General features: G+C 46.9%; 1 pseudogene; it reads right to left on the bottom strand.

The window, feature by feature from the left end:
• Window positions 1-649: 649 nt before the first annotated feature.
• On the bottom strand, window positions 650-791 carry LOC123100895 (uncharacterized; annotated as a pseudogene).
• Window positions 792-15,724: the final 14,933 nt, after the last annotated feature.

Genomic DNA, 15,724 nt, shown 5'->3' with positions numbered 1-15,724 from the left:
GTTCCATGTTCCTTGATGAGAAAAAAAGTTGGGTGAACTTCAAGGAAAGTATGATTATCAGTGGATAAGCGATGGGCGGAGATAAGGTTTTTGGCGGCATCGGGCACATGCAAGATGTTCTTTAGATGAAGATCACGAGTAGGGGTACGAACGGTAGTGTGACCAATATGACTAATTTCCATACCTTCTCCGTTTGCAGTGTGGACTTGATCGTTGTCGTGGTACTTGTTGTGGACGGTCAACTTGTCGAGCTCGCTGGTGATGTGATCGGTGGCGCCAGTGTCCAGATACCAGCTGGTATCTACTACATAGGACGAGGTTGTGGCAGATCCGACGCTCTTCTCGTTCTTGGTGTAGGAGATGTCAAAGCGACGGTAGCATTCGAGGGCGGTGTGATTCGACCTCTTGCAGATCTGGTAGACGACCTCAGGAAGGTCATTGGCTCCTCCGTTGCCGTTGCCGCGGCCTCCATTTCCACGGCCACCGCCTCCATTGCCACGGCCTCTGTTGCCGCGGCCACCTCCTCCATTGTCGCGGCCACCATTGCCACGGCCACCTCCACCGCGGCCAAAACCACCACGGCCACGAGAGATAGTATTGGCCGAGGACTGGGAGGAGTGGTTGCCACCTTCGAACATAGCAAGACGCTTTTCAAAACCGATCAACTGAGAGTAAAGTTCAGCTACCTTGATTGGTTCAGTCCTCGCGGCGCAGATGGACGAGACAAACGAGATGTAGTCGTAGTCTAGTCCGGCGAGGATGTAGGAGACCATGTCATCATCGTCGAGCGGCTTGCCTGCTGAAGCCATCTCATCGCCCAACGCTTTCATGCGCCCGATGTAGTCGGCGATGGTTGCAGTGCCCTTTTTGGTGGTGGAGAGGGCGATCCACGTGTTGACGATGTTGGCCTGCGTCTGGGAGAGGAACATCTCCCTGATGGCGGTCCATGCCGCCGCGGCCTTAGTGCAGTGGGTGACTTGGATCATCACAGGTGGCGAGATCGAGTTGAGGATGAAGCTCAGCACCTGCGAGTCTTGCGCCAGGGTGACAAGATACGCCGGGTTTGGCACATCTGTCGGCTTACCGTCTTTATCGGCAAGCTTGGGCTCCGGGAACGGGTGATCAGGGTTGAGGTGATCCGTCAGCTGCGCTCCGCGGATGGCGGCTAGGGCTTGCGCGCGCCAGACCAGGTAGTTGCCCCGGTGCAGCTTATCAGCGATGGGAATGAGGGCAAAAGCGGCGGCGGCGGAGCTGGAGCTAGCCATGACTAGGTTTGGATGTGGGAGAGGAAGTTGGCTCTGAATACCATGAAAGATTGGATGAAGCATATGCCTCTGGCAGGGACGCGTTGCATGTTATATAGGCAAAGAGGTTTACAAGATTTGGTAGTTCGGTTGTGTTGGATTGATCCTCAAGAAAGGTATACAGAGATGAGGATGAATCCTAACAACCACAACTACCTGTTACAACAACCACGCAACACGCTAGCCTACCGGGCGTATATACGGTTTATATTTATACCGTATATACATGTTACAATGTATTCTAATAGTCCAAATGTGTTGTGCCATCCAACGCGGGTTTGTATCGGCCCACCGAGCAGTCCGGACGCATTTCCCCCCACAAAGGACTCCGACACCCCCGGCCCTTTAAATCACCCCTCCCGGTCCTATTTTCTTTCATTCCGCCCCTTCTACCTTGCTTTTGCATCCGCACCCTGCTCGTCCGACGATGTCGTTGTACCTCTCCGGCCGGCACACAGGCATTGCCGGACTTCCACAACCAGCACCGACACGTCCGCTCGCCTTTCACGACGGCGTCGTCCACCTAGGACCCGTCTGTAGGCAGGTACACTCCGCCCCCCAGTTGACATCGTCCATGGCGGACACCACACCTGGTAGGTGTTCGGTCAAATGTCATCGAGCTTTCGAACGGCATGTCATTTTTTTAGAGTACAAAGGATCGTGGGATACTCGACCATAGAGGATGAGTTGTTGTGCGATGCATGGTTGGCAGTATCCGCAGATTTCGTAGGCAGAAACAGAGGGGGAATCTTCTGGCAGTGCGTGCATGGTTCATTTCACGTGTGAAAGCACATTGTGCCCTACGATATGCACATCATCCAACAACGCAATTGTTGGGAAACGTAGCAGAAAACAAAAAAAATCGCCCAACGATCAAGGTCCCGGATCACTATGAAGATGCATACAAGGTTAGTTCAGATCATTATCAATTTCGAGATGCAGCAGAAGAAGAGTTGGTGTAGATCGTTCTTGAAGTCCCTTGAACCGTCCACGACGATCCCTCGAATAAAAGACCGAAAGCATGACCTCTCTATAGATTGTAAGTGTACATGCTTCGTGATCCAGCAGTGATTCGCCGTCCAGAGCTAATCGTTGCTGAAGAATTAGAGGGAGAAGAAGAGAATAGCACAAGGCTTCTCTATTATGAGGATTACAGAGAATTAGAACTAGATCTAGTCTAGATCGAACTAGACGAGAACTAGAACAAGAGAGAACTAGAGGCTCCAAAACTTATGTTCTGGGGGCTGCCCTACTCCTCTATTTATATGCGCAGACCTGGGGTCGCAACTTGGGGAGGGGACCTCCCTAAGGTCGGTTTAAACCTCAAAGATGAGTCCTCGTCATACTCTAGGGCTAAACGCCAAGGATCCCGGCGTTTACGTGAACGCCACGGGCTCCGGCGTGTGGCCCAAGGGTAGATGTCATGGACCCTGGCATCGAGCCCCTGCCTTCCATACATCCCCTTTGTGCACCGACCTAAGGCCTCGTGGGCCTTACCCTTTGGCCCAACCAAGGTGTCCTCGCACAAGGGACCCTCTAGATTTATCCGCAAGATTTTGTAACCTTCTGGACATTAGCAGAAGTTCCTAGGACGTTCCCAGAACCATCCAGAACATTTCTGGAAACATCTGAAACTCTTTCCAGACTCTCTCAAAACTATTTCTTATGTTCCCAAAACTATTCCGAGAATATTTTCTCATAACTCCCACTCCACTAACACTCAGCAGATAATGATTCCCTTAAGCTTCTGACCCTGTAGGTTCGGTAAAACATAGTCATGAAAAAAACTCCTTTTGTTCAATGATCAATAGCGGAATCACGGACATCTGTATTGATCCTTATGAATACACAAATGATATTCGAGCGAACCTTTGGGTATCATGTGCTATTCCCTTCGCTTTGCGATACTTTACAAAACCCGAGGTGAGATATATCGTTATCCTCTTTAGTCACTCTCATGCTTACTATACATGTCTCCTCTTTACCTGTTTTGTTCTTCTTTCTCGTTGACATGTTCCGCCATCCTTGTGACCTAGTCACCTGTTTGGCCAGACGATGATGGATGTCATCACACCGAGAGAGCCCTAACAATACTGTCATGGTCTAAGGAACTAAAGCATACGTTTACTCTTCATGTTGTAACGATTGACTTGTGACGATAGAATCTCAAAGTATAACAAATAAGTTCGGTCAGTTCAATATGATCGTTCTTCCAACGTCATATTCTCAAAATTGTTTTGGGACTACTGTTACGCTTAACGATATTCCAAGATCCGGAAAACATGACCACAAACAACACTTGAGCTAGTCCTAGAGGCGAGACTAGGAATCAGATTTTACCGTTTTATCATTCCACACGTGCTAATGAGTTCTCCATTGAATCGCATATTCCAGGATTATAGCAATTATAGCATGGAATATAAATTTTTATTTATAAACATGGAAATAAATAATACAATATTATTGACTATTGGGTAGATTTCCAACAGCAATGTGAAGTCGTTATCGTATCAACAGTGTGCCATCCAGACCTCCGTCACCAAGTTTTGTGATGCGGTTAGTCGGCTGGAGGAAATGTAGCCATTGTGCGCAGCAGAGGAGGAGATCGTAAATTTTGTTTCTTCTTGCTCAACTCGTTGATTGAATCATTCACTCAATGTTGGTCTACATGTTATGTAACCCGCATGCACTGTCATTATGTACCACAAGACAGAGAGACGACCATTTACGCACATATACTGTTGGATGAAGCTGAAGAGGCAGTATGTGTGGGACGACATGATCCGTTCATAAAAAACTTGTTGAATATCCGGTTAATCTTGTTGAATTTGAACTATTGTTGTACTAGACTTATTTGCATGCTATGTCTGGATAACTTGTGCTACTTTATATCTGAAATTTGATGAAATCCGTCGTGTTTGCATGAATTTCATCAGGTTAGCTTAAATAGTGTTTGAAACGTAACCGGACATATGTGGCTAGCTTTGGATGGCTGGCTCCCCCATCCATATTCGCAGACTGGTCCCCCTGTCCGTGGACGGATACCAGAGCAATTTTGCGGATCAGTGTTGGAGATGCCCTAAGAGCATCTCCAGTAGAATATTTAGATGCAAAAATAACTAACTTTTACATCACTAAGGCCTAAAAACGCAGCTCCAACAGATGATGTAGATGCAAACAAAAAACTGACACCACCTCCTTCAAGTGATGTAAAATACAACACTTGGAGATGCAAATTTGCATCTCCACCTACGTGGTGATGTAAAACGACAGCCGCGCGAACAGCCAACTGTCACTTCATTTCCTCCCCCACCCACCACGCGATCACGTCTTCTCCTTCCGTCGCCCGCCCACCGCACCACGCTGCACCGCTCCGCCACCAGATTCGGCCTCTCCACCACCCCCGCCGCATGTTCCGCCGCCGCCCGCCTCTAAATCTGCCCAATCTGTTGTTTTTCCGCTGCTCCGCTGCCACCTTGCCGCAACCCGATTCTTCTCCTTCCGCTGCCTAGCCATCACCCTCCGCATTTACGCCACCCCCGCCGCCCGATTAAGCCCCACCCATCGCTGCGCCGCCCCGCTCCCGAAGAAGCTCTCGAAGAGCAAGGCGGGCTTCTTCGGGGTGTTGGCGAGGCCATCCTGGAACTTCGAAGTCGAGTTCTCCGACGACCGCCGCCGCTCGATTGAAGCCCCACCCATTGCGGTGCTGCCCCGCCGCTGAAGAAGCTCTCGAAGAGCAAGACAAGCTTCTTCGAGGTGTTGGCGAGGCCGTCCTGGAACTTGAAAGTCGAGTTCTCCGACGACCGCCGCTGCTTCTGGCTCGGCACGTACAAGACTGTCGAGGAGGCTGCACGTGCGTTCGATGTGGCAGTGTGGCGTTCTGGCCGGCCGAGGACAGAGCTCAACTTTCCGAAGATCAAGACCCGAGTGGATGCGGAGTTCCTCGCGCTGAAGAATTTCTGGATGGAGGAGAGGAAGAAGAAGAAACTCGCTATTCGCGTTGCTCCCGGCGATAATGACGAGGCAACAATGGCGAGGTTAACTCCAGGTCGAGCGGGAGTTCTTCTGGAAGCGCGAGGGCGAGCATAAGAAGGGGGTGAAGGAGGATGAGGCCGGCCCCACGACTCGTCGTACTGGCCTGACTCGGAGGAGGAGGACGACGAGTGCGACGAACCCAACAAGGAGTAGTTCTGGGAGCAGCTCAAGAGCGATGATAAGTAGTTTTATGTTCGCTGTAGTTGAAGTAGTAGTAGTTTGACCTATGTTTAAATTAGAATTATGTTTAATTATATTTAATTTAAAACTATGTTTGCTTCAAGTTAACCCTCTATGTTTGAATTGTATTTGAAATGATGTAGTAGTTGAACTAGTTTACATCTTTAAATACATCATCCATCGGACTAGAAGTTTTACATCACTAAATATACATTATCTGTTGAAGGTTAAACTTTTCTGAAGATGTAAAACTATTTTTTAATGATGTAAATTATACAACCCTTATTTTTACATCTCTAAATATACATCTTCTGTTGAAGATGCTCTAACCCCGGAAAAAAGGACCCGGCAAAAAATGGTATGCGTACAAGCGCCGACATGCTGTACTCGTTGCTCGAAGAAAGCACGTGTGGATCAGTGGATGCCATGGCGGCCCATGGGTGCGACAAGAGAGCCTGGGCGGCATGTGAACTCTATTGTCCTTTTGGTTTTGTCTTGTGAGAGCAGTGGCATACTGGCATGCGATTAGGCTAAGCTCCGGCCAGTGCACCCCAAGCGAATTTGTCGCAGCAATCATGGCCTCACGTTGTTTAAACCCTCGCTTCTCATCTTGTGCAAGTGTGGCAGTGTTTCAGCGAAAGGCCAACGTGCATGTCAAGGGCTGAGCACATTGGTATCCAGTGGGGAACAAAAATCTGAGCATATCAACAAGCTCGTGATGTTATGATCCTTCCCATTGCTCGGCAAAGGTTCGGTATGATGACATAATTTGACCCTTTTTTTCGCGTGTATATGCAGGCTAGTTAAAGAAAGGATCTGCCACTTGTCTTATGTGCTTCAGAAAATGAATTGGCACACTGCGTGCACGTACGTAACGCAAGAGAATAAGGGCATATGCAACGCTGATCCTCAAGTCGGACACTGAGTCCATGGACCGGTGAGAACCAGTCTGCATATAGTGATGTGAGAGCCGGTCATTCAACAGTCCTTGCATACACTTTAAACCGGATTTTAACAAATCAGACAAATTACATCAAGCACGACAGGAATTCGGCAAAGTTCAAATATAATTTACATAAAACGGGCAATATTTCATTCGTTTAACTAAATCAAGCCCGCACCATTCGAAGTAATTGTAGAAAATAACAGAATTCATCCATAAATAGTATGCGGATATCTCTAATACAATACTAGTTTAAATTCAATGAGATAAAAAATGCTCTATAAGTTTTTCGATTTCATTGATTTCGAATTCAATGATATCAGTATAATCAGAGTCGGCTCATGTCGTCCCACACAGGCTTCTCCTTGAGCTTCATCTAACAATGTATGTACATGAATGGCGTGCCCTCGGTCCTATAGTACATCACTGCAGAGTGTGCAAACTATCAACGTGTAGAGTAACATTGTGTGAATGAAAGAATTAACCAACATGTATAGCAACAAGAACCAAAACTTCCGACCTCCATGGACACGCCCAATGGCCACATTGCTTCCACGGGTTCAATCGTGCCGCAAAATTTTATGACGGAGTTCTGGATGTTGTACCATGTGCCCCAATGACCTCACACCGTGTTCATGGATGATTAGCATGTCGTAGGGCGCAAAGTGCTTTTTCCCATGAAATGAACCAAGCACGGGACGCCAAAAGACCAAGCCCCTTGAGTACCTGCCTACAATGTTCGCAGATATGGCCAACCATGCATCGCACAACAACTCATCCTCCTTCATCGAGTACCCCGGCATTGTGCTTACTCTAGAAAATAACATGAAGTTCAAAAATAAGCTTAATGACATTTGACCGAACACCTGTCGGGCATGATGTCCGCCATGGACGTCGTCGGCAGTTGGGCAGATGGTACTTGGCTGCGGTGGGATCCTGGGTGGACGGCGGCTGCGTGCAACCTTTTTCAGCCCCTTTTTCCCGTTGAAGCAGGCCGCCCGCGGCTATATAAACCGGTAGTCTCCTTGTTGCCGCCACACCCACCCATCTTCCTCTCCTCCCACTATCTTCCTCTGCGACCGCCTCACTAGAGCCATGTCGCGTTCGGACCCTCCTCGTGGACCCTTTTCGGGTGAGACCGAAGAGTAACGTGCCAAATGTAAGTATTGGAAGAGGGCCCGGCGGCAGTGGCGGACCTAGTGCTGGGTGTGCCATGGCACACCCAAAGTTTTGGAAAATCTTTTTACCATGTTATAATTAGCTAAATTTGAAGGCCCATCCAAGTCAATTGAAATAGACACACAACCCAGGTGCAGCAACAATCCATCTCCTCTCACACTCCTCTCCTCCCAGAGGTTAGACAAGAGAGAGACCTAACATCCACTCGCCTCCCGATTGCCGATTGATGGGTCGTCGGCTGGCTTCCGTCCAATCACCCGCACCCCTCCAAGCCGCGGCGTCGCCACATGCCATTGTTAGCCCTATGCCCCCATAGCTTCCATCCACTAGCCTCTGCCCCTAGCCCGCACGACTGCTCCCCTCTCCTCGTCGAGCGTCGGCTTGCCCGTGATGGCACGGTCTGCCCCCTCCCCTCACTACAAGCTCCTATGATGCATCGACCTGCCAGGATGCCACTAGCCAAGTCGCTCGATTTGGGAGCAGGAGATGCCGACGGTGTGAAATACTACCAGATCCCTCAGCAGGAGTCTAAACACAGCTGGAAGTATGAGATCGGAGGTCACGCAAGGGGTTTATCCAGGTTTGGGCCTCCAGAGAGTAATATCCTACGCCCTGCTTATTTTGGTTATTCATGGTGGAGTGATACCTCATCCGAGGGATTACAATGGTGTATGAGATTGCTACCGGGAGTTTTCTATCTGAGAATAAATGGGAATGCGAGCTTCCTAGCCTCCTCTTATATACACGAAGAGGGCTAGGGTGTACAGAGAGGTAGATGCGATCTTGGCCGCCGCTGCCCTTGTCTTGGAGGGCAAGAAGGTCTTCGATGCCTTTTTTGGGGCCCCCTTGATCCTGGGCCTCATGGGCCTCTGGGCAAGCCCAAAGCAGCGCTCCCTGGGTGAGCCAACCCTCCTGCATGACACTGTCAGATGCGCTCAGTCATTTGATGCCTCAGTCTCAGTTGCTCCTCACTAAACTTAGATTGTCAGGGCATCAGGCAATCACCACGTCATCGGCAAGCTGCGCCCCCAGCCCCCGAGGCATCCATCCCTTCACCACTTCAGCAAGACAACAAGGTAGATATGATGTTATTGGTTATTGCTTAGTGTTTACATGTACCATTTATTCATGCTATTAAATTGTGGAATTGCTTCATGCTTATAAGCAATTGACGTTGTTGCTTCCCATTAATGTGGATGATGTGGAACTGGCCAAACTGGCTATCTCTTTTGGTTGTAAGGTTGGGTCCCTACCTTTTACATACCTAGGACTGCCAGTGGGAGTGTGAGACTCAGAATCATGGACCTAATGCCAGTGGTTGATAGCATGGAAAATAAAATGTCTGCTAGTTCTACTTTCCTTGCTCAAGGAGGAAGATTACAATACCTGAATTCTGCTCTATCTGCCCTACCTATCTTTTTCCTCTGCAGCTTGGAAATTCCTCCTAGGATCTTAAAGCAGTTACAGAGAATTCAAAGGCAGTGTTTGTGGAGAAGAAATGGCAATGATAAGGCTCCAGCCCTTGCAACTTGGGATCTGGTGTGCAAGCCTAAAAATAGGGGGGGTTGGGCATCATGAATTTAGGTGTTCAAAATGATGCACTGCCGATGAAGCATTTGAATAATTTTTTAATAAGCATGACGTGCCCTGGGTTAATTTGATTTGGAACACATATTACCATGAAAGAGTACCACAAGCTACTGCAGAATGTGGTTCTTTCTGGTGGAGGGATGTTTGCAAACTAATGGACAAATTCAGAGAGTTTACATGTGTTCAGGTCAACCAGGGTGACAATGCGCTGTTCTGGGATGATGACTGGCAGTTGGACAATTCTGTGGTTCCTTTGAAGCAGAGATTTGCTAGATTATTTTCTTTTGCTATAGATACTTAGGCCTCAGTCAAGGATTATATGGAATGCCAACAGTGGGAGACTCTTTTTCACCTCCCACTGTCTCAACAGGCTCATCATGAGCTTCTCCAGTTACATCAGATGGTGCAGTCTATGCAGTTGCAGGCAGCAGAGCCAGATTGTTGTGTGCTCAAACAAAATGGCAAGCAGTATGTAGCCAAGAGCTACTACACATATGTCCACCGAAATATCATCCCTAATACTCTGTTGAAATGGATATGGGCCTCCTCCTGCACAATGAAAATCAAGGTTTTCTCTTGGATGATGATCACGAACAGGCTCAACACCGAGGACATGTTGCTGGCCTCCAGGGGAGGATCAGGTGGAGACTGTTATCCAAGCTAGGAGAGATTTTGCTAAGCCCTTTTTTACTGAGGTGGTGTTCATAGCCTGCTGGAACATTTGGACTATTAGAAATGGAAAAGTTTTTAGAAATGCAAAGGTTTTTAGAAATGAAAGGCCATCTTTCAACAGATGGAGATCTAGTTTTATTCATGACATCTCTCTGATGACACACATGATTAAATCCAAATTTAGGGATGAGTTGTTTAGGTGGATTGCTTTCTTGCCTCCTTGAGGTAGTTTCTGAAGGAAATATGCCCTAGAGGCAATAATAAAGTTATTATTTATTTTCTTATATCATGATAAATGTTTATTATTCATGCTAGAATTGTATTAACCGGAAACATGATACATGTGTGAATACATAGACAAACAGAGTGTCACTAGTATGCCTCTACTTGACTAGCTCGTTGATCAAAGATGGTTATGTTTCCTAGCCATAGACATGAGTTGTCATTTGATTAACGGGATCACATCATTAGGAGAATGATGTGATTGACTTGACCCATTCCGTTAGCTTAGCACTCGATCGTTTAGTATGTTGCTATTGCTTTCTTCATGACTTATACATGTTCCTATGACTATGAGATTATGCAACTCCCGTTTACCGGAGGAACACTTTGTGTGCTACCAAACGTCACAACGTAACTGGGTGATTATAAAGGTGCTCTACAGGTGTCTCCGAAGGTACTTGTTGGGTTGGCGTATTTCGAGATTAGGATTTGTCACTCCGATTGTCGGAGAGGTATCTCTGGGCCCTCTCGGTAATGCACATCACTTAAGCCTTGCAAGCATTGCAACTAATGAGTTTGTTGCGAGATGATGTATTACGGAACGAGTAAAGAGACTTGCCGGTAACGAGATTGAACTAGGTATTAAGATACCGACGATCGAATCTCGGGCAAGTAACATACCGATGACAAAGGGAACAACGTATGTTGTTATGCGGTTTGACCGATAAAGATCTTCGTAGAATATGTGGGAGCCAATATGGGCATCCAGGTCCCGCTATTGGTTATTGACCGGAGACGTGTCTCGGTCATGTCTACATAGTTCTCGAACCCGTAGGGTCCGCACGCTTAACGTTACGATGACAGTTTTATTATGAGTTTATGAGTTTTGATGTACCGAAGGAGTTCGGAGTCCCGGATGAGATCGGGGACATGACGAGGAGTCTCGAAATGGTCGAGACGTAAAGATCGATATATTGGACGACTATATTCGGACATCGGAAAGGTTCCGAGTGATTCGGGTATTTTTCGGAGTACCGGAGAGTTACGGGAATTCGTATTGGGCCTTAATGGGCCATACGGGAAAGGAGAGAAAGGCCCCAAAGGGTGGCCGCACCCCTCCCCATGGACTAGTCCGAATTGGACTAGGGAGGGGGGCGCCCCCTTCCTTCCTTCTCCTTCTCCCTTCCCTTCTCCTACTCCAACAAGGAAAGGAGGAGTCCTACTCCCGGTGGGAGTAGGACTCCCCCCTTGGCGCGCCCTCCTCCTAGGCCGGCCGCCTCCCCCCTTGCTCCTTTATATACGGGGGCAGGGGGCACCCCATAGACACAACAATTGATCTATTGATCTCTTAGCCGTGTGCGGTGCCCCCCTCCACCATATTACACCTCGATAATATCGTAGCGGTGCTTAGGCGAAGCCCTGCGTCGGTAGAACATCATCATCGTCACCACGCCGTCGTGCTGACGAAACTCTCCCTCAACACTCGGCTGGATCGGAGTTCGAGGGACGTCATCGAGCTGAACGTGTGCTGAACTCGGAGGTGCCGTGCGTTCGGTACTTGATCGGTCGGATCGTGAAGACGTACGACTACATCAACCGCGTTGTGTTAACGCTTCCGCTTTCGGTCTACGAGGGTACGTGGACAACACTCTCCCCTCTCGTTGCTATGCATCACCATGATCTTGCGTGTGCGTAGGAAATTTTTGAAATTACTACGTTCCCCAACAGTGGCATCCGAGCCTGGTTTTATGCGTAGATGTCATATGCACGAGTAGAACACAAGTGAGTTGTGGGCGATATAAGTCATACTGCTTACCAGCATGTCATACTTTGGTTCGGCGGTATTGTTGGATGAAGCGGCCCGGACCGACATTACGCGTACGCTTACGCGAGACTGGTTCTTCCGACGTGCTTTGCACAGAGGTGGCTGGCGGGTGTCAGTTTCTCCAACTTTAGTTGAACCGAGTGTGGCTACGCCCGGTCCTTGCGAAGGTTAAAACAGCACCAACTTGACAAACTATCGTTGTGGTTTTGATGCGTAGGTAAGAACGGTTCTTGCTAAGCCCGTAGCAGCCACGTAAAACTTGCAACAACAAAGTAGAGGACGTCTAACTTGTTTTTGCAGGGCATGTTGTGATGTGATATGGTCAAAGCATGATGCTAAATTTATTGTATGAGATGATCATGTTTTGTAACCGAGTTATCGGCAACTGGCAGGAGCCATATGGTTGTCGCTTTATTGTATGCAATGCAATCGCCCTGTAATGCTTTACTTTATCACTAAGCGGTAGCGATAGTCGTAGAAGCATAAGATTGGCGAGACGACAATGATGCTACGATGGAGATCAAGGTGTCGCGCCGGTGACGATGGTGATCATGACGGTGCTTCGGAGATGGAGATCACAAGCACAAGATGATGATGGCCATATCATATCACTTATATTGATTGCATGTGATGTTTATCTTTTATGCATCTTATCTTGCTTTGATTGACGGTAGCATTATAAGATGATCCCTCACTAAATTATCAAAGTATAAGTGTTCTCCCTGAGTATGCACCGTTGCGAAAGTTCTTCGTGCTGAGACACCACGTGATGATCGGGTGTGATAGGCTCTACGTTCAAATACAACGGGTGCAAAACAGTTGCACACGCGGAATACTCAGGTTAAACTTGACGAGCCTAGCATATAACAGATATGGCCTCGGAACACGGAGACCGAAAGGTCGAGCGTGAATCATATAGTAGATATGATCAACATAGTGATGTTCACCGTTGAAACTACTCCATCTCACGTGATGATCGGACATGGTTTAGTTGATATGGATCACGTGATCACTTAGAGGATTAGAGGGATGTCTATCTAAGTGGGAGTTCTTAAGTAATATGATTAATTGAACTTGAATTTATCATGAACTTAGTACCTGATAGTATCTTGCTTGTCTATGTTAATTGTAGATAGATGGCCCGTGCTGTTGTTCCGTTGAATTTTAATGCGTTCCTTGAGAAAGCAAAGTTGAAAGATGATGGTAGCAATTACACGGACTGGGTCCGTAACTTGAGGATTATCCTCATTGCTGCACAGAAGAATTACGTCCTGGAAGCACCGCTGGGTGCCAGGCCTGCTGCAGGAGCAACACCAGATGTTATGAACGTCTGGCAGAGCAAAGCTGATGACTACTCGATAGTTCAGTGTGCCATGCTTTACGGCTTAGAACCGGGTCTTCAACGACGTTTTGAACGTCATGGAGCATATGAGATGTTCCAGGAGTTGAAGTTAATATTTCAAGCAAATGCCCGGATTGAGAGATATGAAGTCTCCAATAAGTTCTATAGCTGCAAGATGGAAGAGAATAGTTCTGTCAGTGAGCATATACTCAAAATGTCTGGGTATAATAATCACTTGATTCAACTGGGAGTTAATCTTCCGGATGATAGCGTCATTGACAGAATTCTTCAATCACTGCCACCAAGCTACAAGAGCTTCGTGATGAACTATAACATGCAAGGGATGGATAAGACGATTCCCGAGCTCTTCGCAATGCTAAAGGCTGCGGAGGTAGAAATCAAAAAGGAGCATCAAGTGTTGATGGTCAATAAGACCACTAGTTTCAAGAAAAAGGGCAAAGGGAAGAAGAAGGGGAACTTCAAGAAAAACAGCAAGCAAGTTGTTGTTCAGGAGAAGAAACCCAAGTCTGGACCTAAGCCTGAGACTGAGTGCTTCTACTGCAAGCAGACTGGTCACTGGAAGCGGAACTGCCCCAAGTATTTGGCGGATAAGAAGGATGGCAAGGTGAACAAAGGTATATGTGATATACATGTTATTGATGTGTACCTTACTAATGCTCGCAGTAGCACCTGGGTATTTGATACTGGTTCTGTTGCTAATATTTGCAACTCGAAACAGGGGCTACGGATTAAGCGAAGATTGGCTAAGGACGAGGTGACGATGCGCGTGGGAAATGGTTCCAAAGTCGATGTGATCGCGGTCGGCACGCTACCTCTACATCTACCTTCGGGATTAGTTTTAGACCTAAATAATTGTTATTTGGTGCCAGCGTTAAGCATGAACATTATATCTGGATCTTGTTTGATGCGAGACGGTTATTCATTTAAATCAGAGAATAATGGTTGTTCTATTTATATGAGTAATATCTTTTATGGTCATGCACCCTTGAAGAGTGGTCTATTTTTGTTGAATCTCGATAGTAGTGATACACATATTCATAATATTGAAGCCAAAAGATGCAGAGTTGATAATGATAGTGCAACTTATTTGTGGCACTGCCGTTTAGGTCATATCGGTGTAAAGCGCATGAAGAAACTCCATACTGATGGACTTTTGGAACCACTTGATTATGAATCACTTGGTACTTGCGAACCGTGCCTCATGGGCAAGATGACTAAAACACCGTTCTCCGGAACTATGGAGAGAGCAACAGATTTGTTGGAAATCATACATACAGATGTATGTGGTCCGATGAATATTGAGGCTCGTGGCGGATATCGTTATTTTCTCACCTTCACAGATGATTTGAGCAGATATGGGTATATCTACTTAATGAAACATAAGTCTGAAACATTTGAAAAGTTCAAAGAATTTCAGAGTGAAGTTGAAAATCATCGTAACAAGAAAATAAAATTTCTACGATCTGATCGTGGAGGAGAATATTTGAGTTATGAGTTTGGTCTTCATTTGAAACAATGCGGAATAGTTTCGCAACTCACGCCACCCGGAACACCACAGCGTAATGGTGTGTCCGAACGTCGTAATCGTACTTTACTAGATATGGTGCGATCTATGATGTCTCTTACTGATTTACCGCTATCGTTTTGGGGTTATGCTTTAGAGACGGCTGCATTCACGTTAAATAGGGCACCATCAAAATCCGTTGAGACGACGCCTTATGAACTGTGGTTTGGCAAGAAACCAAAGTTGTCGTTTCTTAAAGTTTGGGGCTGCGATGCTTATGTGAAAAAACTTCAACCTGATAAGCTCGAACCCAAATCGGAGAAATGTGTCTTCATAGGATACCCAAAGGAAACTGTTGGGTACACCTTCTATCACAGATCCGAAGGAAAAACTTTTGTTGCTAAATTCGGAATTTTTCTGGAGAAGGAGTTTCTCTCGAAAGAAGTGAGTGGGAGGAAAGTAGAACTTGATGAGGTAACTGTACCTGCTCCCTTATTGGAAAGTAGTTCATCACAGAAACCGGTTTCTGCGACGCCTACACCAATTAGTGAGGAAGTTAATGATGATGATCATGAAACTTCAGATCAAGTTATTACTGAACCTCGTAGGTCAACCAGAGTAAGATCCGCACCAGAGTGGTACGGTAATCCTGTTCTGGAGGTTATGTTACTAGACCATGACGAACCTACAAACTATGAAGAAGCGATGGTGAGCCCAGATTCCGCAAAATGGCTTGAGGCCATGAAATCCGAGATGGGATCCATGTATGAGAACAAAGTATGGACTTTGGTTGACTTGCCCGATGATCGGCAAGCCATTGAAAATAAATGGATCTTCAAGAAGAAGACTGACGCTGACGGTAATGTTACTGTCTATAAAGCTCGACTTGTTGCGAAAGGTTTTCGAC

This window comes from Triticum aestivum, chromosome 4D, assembly GCF_018294505.1.
Source record: "Triticum aestivum cultivar Chinese Spring chromosome 4D, IWGSC CS RefSeq v2.1, whole genome shotgun sequence".
In the NCBI taxonomy this organism is placed as follows: Eukaryota; Viridiplantae; Streptophyta; class Magnoliopsida; order Poales; family Poaceae; genus Triticum; species Triticum aestivum.
This window is presented reverse-complemented; position numbering and strand designations above follow the sequence as displayed.